Genomic DNA, 13,656 nt, shown 5'->3' on the forward strand with positions numbered 1-13,656 from the left:
AAAGAGTCCCAAACTGACTCAGATTCTTGAAGTTCATTACATAAAGATGAGATATGCTGTTTAGAGTTCAACTGGGCTAAAAGAGCTTTATTTGAACATAAATACGTGCGCTTCCTGACTCATGGTAGCATGACTAAAGTCACTGTAGTAAACAACTGAGCGCAAAACGAATGACAGCAGCAGAAACTCTGTCGTGTATAATGTGCTAACTTACCTCGAACAGAAGCATCAAGGCTCCAGTTAATTTTAATCAAGCAACATCTCTAATAAAGTTTATTCAAAACAGATAGATCAGTGTTGACAAAAAGTAAGGCGGTGTTGATGTATATTAGAATTTTGTCTTGATGGTAAATTTAACTCTGCTGTTGGTTGGTTTGTGTTCATCTGCCAGCAGGATTATGCAAAAACTGCCAGGCTGATTTTCATGAAAGTGCAGAGGTGTAGCAAAAGCCCATTACAGATAACGTTCTGTAAATTTGCCAGATAAATCAATAACATTTGAGTGCCCGTCTAGTTTAATTTGTTTAATGATGAGATGCCATATTATTTAGATTTTCATCATGTTTGTGTTAGTCTTTGATTGGCTTCAGTCTTTCAGTCGGCGTTTTGATCGAGGTGCTCTTTGAGTTTCTTTGTTTGTGATGCTTTCCTGAAAATTGTGCCGAGCTGTGACCTCAAAACTTCAAAAAGTACAGACTGTACTGAACTGTAGCACTGTTTACACCTGGTGATGATAAGCATGCTCACTATTTGCCTGAACTGAGATCAAATCTAAGCTATCACAACAAAACCAGGAGCTGGCGGTAGAACTACTCAGCTAGTACAACGTAAACTTTCAACTAGCTGGTTATATGTTTTCCCTTAAAGGCCTAGATTAGTTATTTTACCATTCACAGCGTGGCTAAAATTTTAATTTCACCTCCCTCTTCTGCTTTCCCTTTTATCACTTAGTCAAAAAATAATGTTTCAGTACAGCAGACAGGATTTAACGGCATGTGAATCAAATCTGATGACAGATTGTGGGCTGTTTAGACACCGCACCAATCACATGTGATCAAATTACACACACACACACATATAGAGAGAGGGTTAATGAAGTAAACACTGCTTTCTACATACACCAGGAAGGTCAGGAACTAGATATGTTGGTTTCAAGACACATGTTGTTCCAAGATATATCCATTTATTCTCTATGCAAGCTATTGTAGGAGGCTATGTGGCCCTGAAACAATCCAGTAATGCAATGTTTTGGCTGAAACCGTCTTGGAAAGGCATAATAAATACAAATCCCAGATAACCTGAAATAAATACTGTATGTCTCACAGAAATGCCAGATAAGAACAGCAGTGCATTGGATGCATTACACACGGGAAGGTTTTGACAATTTGGGATGCTTTCAGACAAACGTACACGCACAAAAACACAGTGGCCTTGCATTATTCTCTGTTATATTGCATTATGTGCATGTGTGTGTCTGAGTATGTGCGTCAGTCTATTTGTTGGAGCAGAGGAAGAGTGTGGGAGATGCAGGCGGGTCAGAGAGCGTAGGAGTCACGCAGAGGGAAGTTCAGAGATGAGCTTTTGTTTGAGCAGCAGAGATGACTTCAGAGCGTCCGCACTGTTCTCATACCTAGCTTTACACCAGCCAAAGGCGCCCCCAGAAATACTGGCACCTGTGATTAAACGGCAGAATGAGCTGAGTAACAGCAGAAAACAAGAAATAAGCTACGTTCTGTTCCATTAAAATTCTCATTTATGCATAAAGAGACTGTGAACAGACGTGACAGGAATGCACCAATGAACCCTGGCTGTTTATTAAAAAGTAAAAATTTCACTGATGTTTTATTTAAGGAACATATGGAAGACGGTGAGAAGCTGTTTGACAAAGGGTGTCAATAAATGGAGCCGTGCCTTCTTTTTTTAATGAGAGTTTTCAGACATGCAGTCTAAACTTTGGCTTTCGTTAACAATAACCTCTGACATGGAAGAGAAAATGACTCATTTTTAAAAAATAAGGGCAATTTGTTTTACGCACACCTACGTGTAGTTTATATTACACTAGCTGACGTCTAACAGTCTGAAGTCACACAATACTGAAAATCAGCTATCATATATAATGAGGCAAGGCAAGTTTATAATGTATATTTAGCACCTTTCAAACACTACAGTCATTCAAGGTGCCTTATGAGACAAAATTAAAATGAAAAATAAAAGAAGAGATGGAGTAACACCAAAATAATCAAATTAATAATGATGATGGTACAGCAATCTGGTTAGTTAAAAGCAGTGTTCATCTTGATTTAGTTTTAATCATAATTTAAATTATTAGATCATTTTAGGTTATTATAGACTAAATGTAAAATTTTCAAATCTAAAGATTCAGCAGACTAAAAGTTAAAAGTGTGAAAGTTTATCTTGTTTTTACTACAATGCAAAATGCGTCCATATGTCTCCTCTTCTCTTCCACCTAGCGCTGACATTTTGTCGCGTCATTATGAGAAACAGGGAGTGTGGGAGCTAGCCCTACCATCAGATCAAATGTGCCCTTCTGACCTTACTGGACAAGGAGATTACTTCTGATTGGATCACGTGCAAACTCGTCCCGCCTTTCTACACAACCTATTCAGTTCTCATTGGATCTCGTCTCTCCAGAACATTTTCATATTGTTTTTATTTATTGAAGAACGCATCCAATACATTTCATCACAGTTTCTGTCCTTGTGAATTAGATGATGACTAAAATATAAACTAATTATTCTTCGACAAAATTAACACTGGAGTAAAGTAGTCCTGGATAAAGCTGTTTTATCTTCTTTTTAAAAATAGCTAGTGTTGGAGATGATGTGACCTCAGTGGGTAGTTGGTTCCAGCGTTGAGCAGCATAGAGGCAAAACACCTTATCGCCCTGTTTAGGTTCAGATCTGTGAACCTTCTAGGTGACTGGGATCTTAGAGCCCTAGCCGTCTAGTGATTTATAAACGATTGGCGATATTTTGAATTCAGTTCTGTATTTTACTGAAAGCCAATGCAGGAAACTGAGATTTGGGAGTGATACACTTCCAGAAGCCCCATTCTGAACTAACCGACCAAATTCTAACAATTCAGCCACTCAAACCAGCAAATATCCAGCCATTTAACCTGCATAATTACTGAAGCAATTAATTGATTATCACAGTAATTATGCCAATAATTTTCTGTGGGTCGCCTAATCAACAAATTAGCCAAAAAGGTTTCACCTCTGCTGTTTTTACTGCGTTAAACACCTCCAGAATTACCATTAGCAGTAGCACCTCATGCTGAAGAAAACCACAGATGAACTGTTGTGATTAAGCGTGTTTACTGGAGGTTAATGGGAGGTAATTAGAAAGTATCACACTGCATCACTGTGAGCTGAAGTTTCTGACAAATTGTGGTTGTTACCGTGTCAAAAATCATTGTAGAAAGAAAATGTTTGTAAAGAAAATAAGCCCAGTGGTGAAGGAAACGCAAAGACCAAAGATGTGATCGTCTGGATGAGGAGTTCAGTCGAGGCAAAGAGGGATTTCTTTTTGATCCTTCTCGGATCAAAGGCTCTGAAAGCTAATGGAGAGGGACAGGTATGAAAGTATTAATGAATAAATCAGGAACCTACGGCCAGGGTTTAGTGATTACTTTGAGTATCAAGAGCCATTCATCATCCCATTTCTGAACATGGGATTTTCATGATGGGTGACATCCTCCATTTTTTTCCCCCTCTGTGAGTCTTTCTTTGTGTGTGTTGCAAATTACTCAAAACACGTAACAATATGTGACATCAATGAGAATCTAAAATGATTTTTTTTTTTAAAGGAATACCTCACACGAACCCAAAATGTGTAAAGGTACGAGTGTTACAAAAGCTCAATGTTGTCTACGTTTTCCACTTTCGTATTAGTTGCACCACAGTTTGCATCTGTTGCAACAGTCTGAGTGCTCTGCCTGCAGCAGAAATTAGTGTTGCAATGACATGTGGTGCATGTAATTTACTTGGAACTTAAAAAAAATAAAAAGATTAAAAAAATAAAAGCTTAATTTTCGATTTTGAGATTTGCACCAGCTGTGTTTTTTTGCTGGCAGGTTTGTCCCGAGGTTTCTCGTTGCTTAATGGCAAACAGTAAGTGTTCTAAAATAAAAGTGAGTTTGTAGGAAACATCTGATTTCTATCCTTTACATGCTTGCTTGCATAAATTGCCCTTATTTAGTGATGTTTTTGCCTCCATTTTATTGGTGAATGACTTTATGACCAGTTTTCCCAGAAAGAGCAGAGATTGGTTGCATTATAACACAAGGTGCACAAGGCCTTATATGTCTAATCGCCTATGGCAGAAAAGAGTTATAGTCAAACTGTGCTACACTCTTTGAAATCATCAGTCATGATGCCTAGTAATGTTCAGAAAGTGCTCCTCTTTCTGCAAAGCAAGACAAGATGGTGCATGAGCGTAAGGACAAGTGGCAGGAATACGTGCTCGACCTGATGAATAGAATGCCAATAGATCTCTTAGGTATGCATGGGTTGCACTAGACTTTGATCTTGAATAAGAATTGATAATTACCCTATAGCTTCTCTGGAGTGTACTCATTGTCTGTTTACAATTAGGAACAAAGATAAACACAGCGAAAACAGAACGACAGACAGCTGGCAGACTCTAAGTGCTTTCAGCTCAGCCTCTTTACTCAGCAACAGCGCCTTTTCACATGCAAGTTGGGGGGATTTTTTGGTCCTCTTTTTAAGAAGTTTAGCTCCCTTTTTTCCCCTTCCCTAGAATAATAATGAAATGGAGAGTGACAGGAAGTAATATAAAACACTGGTGGGCAAAATGTAGGAAAGGTTGTCAGCTGGATTTGAGCTTTAGCCCGCCACCAGGAGGCCACATGTACATCACATATTAGTGGATTAAAAATGACTTGCTTTGTCCGACACACACACACACACACACACACACACACACACACACACACACACACACACACACACACACACACACACAGAGGACTCCGGGGATTCTCCTCCAAAGGCATAAGTGCCAAGTTCAATCTAGCGAGAGTAATAGTGACCTATCTAAGAGTGCCTTCTGGTGGAGTGTGTGAGAGGGTGTGCGGCCCTTAAATTACCCATCTGTAGGTGTTTCCTGTGCATGCCTCATTCTGAGCGAGACACAGTCAGGAAGAGATTGAGAGAGAGACGGAAAACCCCTCAATCATATTTAATGGCACAATTTATCCACGTACTGTCACAAGACGATGTGTGTGTATGCAGGGCTGCATTTTGTGTTTTGCTGAGAGTCGGGGTATATCATAGCATCTCCTGGCACATTATACTGCAGGCAGATGGGTGTGCAGTTTCTCTGAGCGTATAAATTTGATGCATTCCTCCTGTGCTGATAGAGAACAGTGTTAGGCCAGCGTAACAGGCCGGTATTAAAGCTGTTTATGTTTCATTCAGGCACCAGCCAGGTCGCATCGTCCACTGCCGACGTGACGGAGGCCTCGGTCTAAATATGTTTTTAGGAATATTTTTGCTTTATTGCAGATGGCTGAGCAGAGAAATCACTCCAACATGGCGTGGGAGGATGTTACTCATAGCTTCAAGGGTGTCAGTCTGTAAAAACCTGCAATGAAACCTGCCTCACCCTTCCTTAAGGAGCTGCCAACCCACCTAAAAGCCTTCATCTGTGAGGTTTTCACTGGCTTTTCTGTGTATCGCCGTCTAATTACAGTTATGGAAGGCTTCTGTCCTGTGAATCATTTGAAATCTGAGTTTTCACTTTGCTGTTAAAAATGATCAAATTTTAATTGAAAGGCTAGGACTTTGGGGATAGGAGCAACTTCAGTCAGGGAATAAGAAAACTCATCATTAAGGCTGCGTATCTGTCTAACCCTAATTGGAGGTAGAGCGGGTGGGTGAATTAGCTGGGCTCAAGCTCACAGCGATGTGAATATATTGCAAGGACCCAAGGCCGCAGCCCTCAGAGAGCCCCTAGAGAGATAATACAGTTTATTTACCGCTTATGCATAAAAATCTGTGTGCTGTCTTTGTAGCCCCATAGTGTGAGGTCTGGCTGCTTTAATTATTAGCTGCTGTGTTTAAAATGAACCCGCCAGCGTTTTCATTATTCGCACCATATTTATGCAAAACACCTTCACTCTGGGTGTCGTGTGAGAGTTTGTGTGTGTGTTTTTGTGCGTGTGTGTGTTAACCAATCTTCTTCACGTCTCTCATCTCCACTGCTGTCGTCCCTTTGCAGCTCCCCTCCTAGACTCTCTAGTCCATCGCGACCCAACTTCTCCTCCTCCTCTTCTTCTTCTTCTTTTCCCCTCTTCAGCAGCGCTCTCTCTCAAAGTCTTGTTTACTGCCTCCTCTGCCGTTCATTCTCTCTTTGGATACCGGCTTCCTTCAGGGCGAAAACTCTATAGTTCACTTTGTCTCCCTGTCCGCCTCCATCGACGCTCCCCCTCTTCCATCTTTCCTCTTTATCCTCTTCCTTTCATTCCTTTTTTTTCCATCTTTTCTCTCCCTCTCAACAGAAGGTTTTGGGACCCATCTATTGAAATTTCCCATTTGCACTGCTTGCCTCTCAGTAGCTTATCACCGCTGGAGTTTTGTCCTTTTTGCTCAGAAGAAGCAGAGGAGGAGTCGTACAGGGAAGGAAAGAATGCACAGCAAGAAACATTTTAACCACACACAGACAGACACAGACGGCAAAGGATTGAATTTAGAAAGTTTGTCTTCGATTTTCACGCTTTACTAACATCCCACCTAATAAACCATCAATAACCTGGCCTGAAATGAATAGACCTGCACATGAAAGGTAGGGCTGACCCATATTAAAGACATCAATGCTGATAGAATGAGATTTATTTCACTAATCATAATGCAACCAAAGATCCTATAATGAAATTCGGATGTAGTTCCTTTATTGTACTAACAAAATCACCCCAACAAAATTATTAGCTTTATTTTCACAAGTATGACAGCTCCCACGTCTACTGCAACAACAGCAGACACTTCTTTAGAGACACCAGGGTAGCTGTGGCCCTTTAGTACCCCCTGGACTCAGTGCAGACAACTCACCTCGCCAATATCACGGACACTTGGCAGATGGATGCTGCTGGCTTTATTAAAAAAAATTACACAACATTTCCTCTATGTAAGAATTGCAGACATGTAGCTATAATTGATAGCTGATTCATAAACAAAAGTGAAGTAAAATAATGAACTAAAAATGTAATTAAGTTAAGTTGTGAGTAAACAATACTCGGCTACTCAGGCGATACGTTGCCAGATTAGTTTAGATTTATAGCCCTTAAATCGATACGAGATTAATTATGTGTACAGACTATTGTTAAGATTTTTAAAAAAAAACTTAAACCTCTTAAATTTTGTTGTCAATAACATCATTGTCGGTCTTTGAAATTTTAAATCTGTCAGGGGGGGAAAAAAAAAGAAAAATCTGTTGGGCAAGTTGCTGGTCTGTTAGGGCCGTTAATGATGTTTCCATTAATCGTGTTCACTGGTGAGGCGAACTGAAGCCTCATTGATGAGTATTTTCTATTTCCACTCAGTATTTTCACATTAAAGTGCTAATAAAAGTGCACGAAAACACCTGCTGAGTTTTTTTTTTTAAATTGTGAAGAAAATTCAGTCTATTCCACCTGCTCCCAAACCCAGTGACAGCACAACCCTAACCCCTAACCCTAACCCTGAAATAAATATCATTTATCCAGTTTGCCACAAACTTTTTTTTTTTTTTACCTTTGTTGAAGGCAGACAACAGGGTTACCTGCAGCATGCACGGGTCAGCAGCATTTACTCCCTTAAAGCTTTAGTTATTGGATCATTTTTGAGATTTAAAGGATCAATACAATAAAAAAAAAACTACTGATACATTAAATGCTATATTATTATAGATTAAGCTAGCATATATTTATATAAATGTTAAGTAATTAAGGTGGCTTTTGTTTCTGAGCCAGTAAGATCCTCATCTTCCAGTGACGCTGGAGAAAAAAATATGTTAGTGTATGTTGTACCTTACATATGGTGTTTTAAGATAACTTAAATACTTTTTTTTTTTAAATGGCTAAATTTCAACTTTAATTAGTATCAACAAATGTGATGGGGCATACAAAACGTATACACCACCAAGGCATACACCAAGACAGTCAAGCAGTTATGCAAAGATCCAACGTTTATTATCTTGCCTTGTATATTTCTGTCCAAACTATATTCTGAAGGATAAACTGGAAATAACGCACCATTTCGGCCACATATCCTCTCAGGCGTGAGGGGATAGCCCCCGCTCAGCACAGCCACACACGACTGAGGTTGGACCAGTCCAGACAGCCAGCATAATTTGTCCCCTTAATGATGCTGGTGGCTTTTCCATCTTTGGCCTGTGGCGATAACAATGTGACGATCGTGATTGATCGGTGGAGTTTTCATCATTTATGAAACTCCTACAAATGGCAAGTTATCCATTTGCATCACTACTAAACCACGATAACTCAAAGATCACACTCAATTTATCGTCTGTAAATAAAAAACAAAGATAGATCAACTTAAATCTGGGGGTTTTTGTTTGTTTTTTTCAAAGTTAATCTAGAGGTGTTGAAACTTTAGCAGAAAACTGCTTCATTTACATAACAATAACTTTACCCATCTGTTGTAATAAAGTAATAATGCAAAAAGTTTAGTTTTACTTAACAAAGAGAGAAAATCTAAGATAAAGAAAGAAAGGGAGAGACCAAAAAAAAAATGTAGAAACATGTAAATAGCAAACAGTAGGAGAAGGTGTTAAAGGGGATGAATGTCAGAGAAAAAAAACTGTTTGAAAACCTTTTAAATAATCTACAGATGCTCCTTAACACCTTCCAGCATCCTGAAGCAGTCAGCCAAGTGTATAAGCAAATTCAGAGCTAATTGACCTCAACACTATTCTGAGTGAGAGGAGAGAGATGGAGGGAAGCAGGCGGAGACAGAAACAGAGTTTGTACTGTGGTATGAACTGCCTTGAAGAGTAAGTGGGAGGTAGTGTTGTCACAGTGCATAATGGTGCTGCTTTCGTTATCACTGGCAACGAGGAGAAAAGAATAGAGAGCTGATGCGTTGTGTGTCAGCGAGAAAGTCAGTCCACAGGCCAAAAGAGCAAGAAGAGAGACTGAGAGGGTGACGGTGTCGACGTTCGTTTCAGAAAGTGTGGAAAAGATCTGGAGAACTTTGTGTGTCTGTGTGTTTCAGAGGCATCCATTTTAGGGGAGCAGCTGGGTGGTGCGTAAACCACCCAAGCACTGATCTGCTTTAAGAAGCTGATCTTACCCAGTCACTGTGTTAAACACATTTGTCTTGACATTTATCAGAAGTGTGACATTTTTTCCCCTTCTCCATGTGTGCAACAACAAACGTGTTGGAATTTTCAGAGCACTGCTTCACATTCCTGCAGTTATGCAGTGAGGGATTCAGTCCTCAGCTTGAAATGGCCAAAACAAAAAGCAGCACAAAGAAAGACTGACATTTCACCGATTTCATTTTGCAACAACAGAAGAAGAAACAAAGAAAATATAAGTTTTGTTACACAAGAGAAATCAAATATGTAAGCAATAAAATTGAGATTTTCATTATTGTCACGCATAAACTCTTGTATCACAGCGCTAAACTACTGCACTTGGATCTCTGTACAAACATTTTGTTCCATTTCTGAGTGAATGAAACAAGTCAATTTCATGTTATTGCTGAACCTTCTGAATTTTAGTTACATTTTGTACCTCATATCTGGAAAATGTCCTAAAAAGCTCCAGTCTGTGACTCAGTCTCACTAAAGTAAAAGAGAGGATGGTAACTTCCTGCCTTTAGAGGAAAATCTGTAATTGTCGGGTGACTGCGTCAGATTTTCTTTGCTGTCGGAAACCAATTGCAAATCGCTGCGGCAGCCACTTTTGATCACAAGGTGTTTGCACAGGTCGCTAAACAATCACAGTCCAACTTAGACTCTCAGACAGACCATCACCATCTCTACATGTTTATTATGGTTTTATCTAACTGAAAGTTGTAAATATTGCTTGTGCATTACTAATGTAAAAGCCCAACAAGGGACAAGTGCTGGAAATTAGTAGCAGACTTAAATTCGATGTGCAGCACAGCAGTTTTATGTGCTCTGTTCTGGAATTACGTTAAACTGCATTTTCCCTTTCAAATAAATACATTGAACTGAACTGATCCAGTACATTGCAGTCAATCCGAGTTCAATGAAAGTATCTGCCACACATATCTACAGGAGGCTCGACTCAGTGGGTTGCCAGCTAGTTGTATTCTGGTTGTATTCCTGCATAAAAGGAAGGTTACTGAGCGCCTAGTTAATTTTGCAGCTAAACCGTCGTCCTGCAGCAGCTAGGTCACTATTTGTGGAGCAATTTCTGAATTTCCGGTAGTTAATATGAAATTTAATATCTGACAATAACACATTTGCAACACTGACGGCAACAGATTTGCCATATTTGCTGTATTAATAACAGCTAATCACCATATTATCACAAACAGATTCCACGTAATTGTTTGTGACCCCATTCGATCTCAGACTGGAGACTGACTCAGAGATTTTAAGTTCATTGTACACGGTCACAATAATTTCTGTCATGTTGTGGTCTCTAACCACTATTTTCCCCAAGTGTGACTGCAGCATTAGGCAATGCAAGTCCACATTTCATCTATTCAGACTAGGGATGCCCACCAAGCTTTGCATCAAGCCAGTAATGGACTTCCAATATTACCAGGGGAGGCTTTTTTCTTTTATTTCTAAATTTCTTTTTTTAGATGAATTTGGGAGAAGGAGGAGGTAGATTGGAATCATTCCAATGTCAATAAACGATCCTCATTATTACAAATACAATACTATTGGAGGTAACGCTTTTTAAAATAAAGAGTGCTTTCCCTCAATAGAAGCGCATACATTGCCATGTAATCCTCAGCAAATGCACTAATTATTTGCAGTTTTAAAGATGTTCTTCTTCAGTACAAACAAATGGGCTTTGGGCTGAGAGCCGCAGGCAGTTTAAGGAGGTCAGGAAGCATTGAGGGGCAGACCAACACTGTATTGGTTTTCTTTTCTTTTTTAAGGAAAGTGTTGTCAAAAGGATAATATTTCAAAAATAACTCCAGCCTCAACTGCTTGCCCTTTGTGCTCACTGCAACTAATCGATGAGAAGTCGGTGTAGAAATTAGCAGCAAAAATAGAGCCAACCCCAAGTGTGTGCATTACAACCAACTGTCAAAGTAACGCCAGATCAGAAAAAATATACTGTATTGAGCCTTTCCCTCCCTTTAGATGTTTGCTGATTATTCCTGCTTTGTCGCTTCCCTCATCTCTCTCCCTCTCCGCCCCTCCCTCTCATGCTAAATGGAAGCTGTGTGTTGCTGCGTTAGAAAGCTAGTCACATCCCTCTCGCTCTTCTTTTTAGCTCCTCTTAGAGTCTCTCCCTCTCTCTCCCCCTCCATCTTTTTCATTTCCCACCTCTACCTTTCTCTCTGTCTATCCTTGACACGCTCTCTGTCTTTTTCTTTCCCGCTCAGCTCCCTCCAGCCTTCGTTCTGTCCACGTCGACACCCTCGACTGATTCTGCCGGAGTCATGGCCTTCGGAGCCCGACAAGAATTCAGCGCCTGTGTTTGTGCAAGTGTGTGTGCGCGTTTGCGTGCGGGGGTGTATCTGTGTCTTCAAGCATCGATGAAATATGAGCTGTTAAATATGAATGCTGGGTTGTGTTCTGATGCCATACAGTCATGTCACTCATGCATGGAGTAGTTGTAAAAAACGTGCGTGTGCATAAACACTTACACGCTGCATTCATTGTGTATGACAAGTAACTGCGGAGCTTCTGTGGTATTACTCTGCATCACATTTGCTATCCATTTGTCTGATACTTGCCACACAAACACACACACAGAGGCAGGGCCTGGATTCAGGCTTCACTGACTTTAAACCTTGCACAGGCTGACAGTAATTTCTGCCTCCAAATTACATTCCAATGGCTTCATAAATCTGCTGCCTCCTCCTCTGCCTCTTTCTCTTTCCCCCATCTTCCTGCTTCTCTATCTTCCCCTCTTCTCTGCCGTCCCTGCTCTCTTTCTCCCTTTTACTCCAGCCTCACTTCATTTTTTTTTCCCTGTATAAACCTATACCCTCCTCACCTCCCTCTCCGCCTCTATTTCACCATCTCTCATTCTCCTCCCCCTCCTATCACTTGTTTTCTCGTTTCCCCACACTCCTCCTCACTGGCGCTGGCTCAGTAAATGAGAAACGGGGAGGCAGAGATGGGGAGGTTACGTGTGTGGGGTAGTTAAACAGTCACACACTCACACACATAAATCCATACAGATGCATACACACAGCTAACACAGACGTACACGCTCACGCGTGTGCTCACATGGGCACGCCGAGAGAACTCAGTATGTAAACACTCATGTGCGCAAGCACACAACCGCAGTCAAAACATCATAAACAGCACATTACCCTTTGATTGAAAGACGAGCAGTTGTGTTGCCATATATTTGCCGTGTCTCTAAATTGACTTGGGTGTGCGCACACGCATTTAAATGCACACACATGTGGACACGGTTTTAATGAGAGTGTTCATTTTACTGATAGCGCCTCTAGGTGAAATAATTGCCAGTGTTGGGCCCTGATGGCTAGTCCAAGTGTTCTCAGGCCAGTTGTCTTTATTGGCCATGGCGGGCCGCAAACACACCCCTCATCTCCCCAACTGCCGCTTTAACGGCTGCTCTGCTGCAGCCAGCGCACGCTTGCAATGAATACATGGCCTTAATATGCATAAGCACACAATGTAGACACCAAGTTACGCATTAATACTAAAACACACACATACACGCGCGCCCAGGCGGAGGCCAGCAGAGAACAATAGGCCGTCTGACAATGGGGCTCAGAGGAATTCTCTTTTCCATATTAATATTCAGCAGAGTGGATATGGAGAGAGTGTGTGTCAGCAGGGACACATGCTCATCAACCTCGCTAACACTGGGGTTAGACAGCCACATGATTACAAAGTACTCAGACTTTGGTCCCCAGCCCCGCAACTATTAATCCCTAACTCCTACTTCCTCACTTCCTCTGTCCTAGCTCACTCCGGCGCACAGAGCGAGCAAACTGCCAAGTATCACAGCTGTCACTTTTCTTTGCTTTCCATTTTCCCAATTATTCTGATCAGCCTGATGGAGCAAAGGGTGGATGGAAATGGAGATTTGATATCGTCAATTTCCTGCCACCCCCACTACAGTGTGTCAGATTTGTGACAGTGCAGCTAGAAGGTCATCTGGAGGAGGATTTGGAAAAGGTTTTGAGGTTGTTGTTGTTTTTTTTTGATCATGCTACTTAGCCTCAATGTCACCATTTCCTCTTTGCGAACCTCATGTCAGTACAAATGAATATGCCAGCAAAAACAGCTGTAGTACCACTTGTTATAGCTTCCAACCGCAAATCGTACAAGGTGACCACTAACAATGCACATGCGAATGCTCTGGCTGTATTCATGCACATATGTTACCACCATCTGTACATCTGTAGTCACACGAATCATTTTACTGTTCATCTGTACACTTTACTTTAACATAAAAGTATCCACAACGTAAAAAGAT

At 40.8% G+C, this 13,656-nt stretch overlaps 2 protein-coding genes across 7 annotated transcripts in view; one reads left to right on the forward strand and one right to left on the reverse strand.

The window, feature by feature from the left end:
- Nucleotides 1-13,656, reverse strand: part of macrod1 (mono-ADP ribosylhydrolase 1) — a 147,418-nt gene that overhangs the window by 88,346 nt on the left and 45,416 nt on the right. The gene's annotated exons all lie outside the window — the stretch shown is intronic.
- flrt1b (fibronectin leucine rich transmembrane protein 1b) overlaps nucleotides 1-13,656 on the forward strand; it is a 40,550-nt gene that overhangs the window by 13,481 nt on the left and 13,413 nt on the right. The window contains exon 1 of one of the 4 annotated variants that reach the window (XM_085297031.1): nucleotides 4,865-5,690. The exons of the other annotated variants lie outside the window; for them this stretch is intronic. The gene's annotated coding sequence lies outside the window, so the exon portion shown is untranslated. Of the gene's footprint in view, nucleotides 1-4,864; nucleotides 5,691-13,656 lie in introns of those variants that run through there. 4 annotated transcript variants of the gene reach the window in all.

This window comes from Mchenga conophoros, linkage group LG2 (genome assembly GCF_057382185.1).
Source record: "Mchenga conophoros isolate Kocher_MC1m ecotype Shallow Benthic linkage group LG2, M_conophoros_male_GT1.1, whole genome shotgun sequence".
Taxonomy (NCBI): Eukaryota; Metazoa; Chordata; class Actinopteri; order Cichliformes; family Cichlidae; genus Mchenga; species Mchenga conophoros.